Source organism: Stegastes partitus, unplaced genomic scaffold (assembly GCF_000690725.1).
Source record: "Stegastes partitus isolate 25-593 unplaced genomic scaffold, Stegastes_partitus-1.0.2 Scaffold857, whole genome shotgun sequence".
In the NCBI taxonomy this organism is placed as follows: domain Eukaryota; kingdom Metazoa; phylum Chordata; class Actinopteri; family Pomacentridae; genus Stegastes; species Stegastes partitus.
In genome coordinates this window covers 74,584-75,417 of record NW_007578588.1, presented here as the reverse complement: position 1 = coordinate 75,417, position 834 = coordinate 74,584, and positions in this window count along the sequence as shown.

Here is an 834-nt window from a genome sequence, read left to right as displayed (position 1 = left end):
CCCTGTGGAGGGAGCACAGAGCCAGCCTCCCTGTCAGCCCTCTCAGCCATCTCTGCCTTTGCCCTTTCCTCTGTCGAGCCAAAAACAGACACCAGCCACAGGTGGTCTCTGCGCTTTATTGCTTCTGACACACATCTCTTGCCTTAAGAGCTTAGAGAGAGACAATTAAAAATTCATTAGGACAATGAAACGAGCAAGGACAAAAAATAAACCGGACAAACAACAGTACATAACCTTGCTGAGGCTCCAAAGTGCTCTGACCTATCATCTGCAATGTCTCTTTGCTGGTGGCATATTGTGCATGTGTCTGTGCTGGTTGTGCTGCGGTGCAACTGTCTAATACAGAAAACAACTTTGTCCTGGTGTTGCCCTGAAAATCACACAAGAGGAGAATTTATTCAGCCCTGAAATCACAACCAGTTCTGTGTTTCACCATTTTCAGTTCATCTTTCTGCTCCTCACAGCAGCTGCTCTTTATCCCGTCACTGTCTCTGGACATTTGACCACATTTAAATGATTCTGACTAACAAATAGCCGTCACCCATGTTGTTTGTTTACTTGCAAATTAGTCTTTACTGTCTATAGATCATTTAGAAGGAACTGGTTCTGTATTTCCTTCATTGAATGCCTCCTACAAAAAAAAACAACAACCTTTGATCAGATTTTGGCAAATGTAACACGTGATCCTCCATCAGCAGCTGCTTCATGCACGTCGGCCCCGACACAGCAGCGGTTAGGGGTAGGGTTTTTCAAATCTGTCTCGATAACTTCCCCTGCCGTGCCCGACGGCAAAGCAGTTTGGGGTAGGATAGGTTAGGGGTTAGGGTTAGGGAT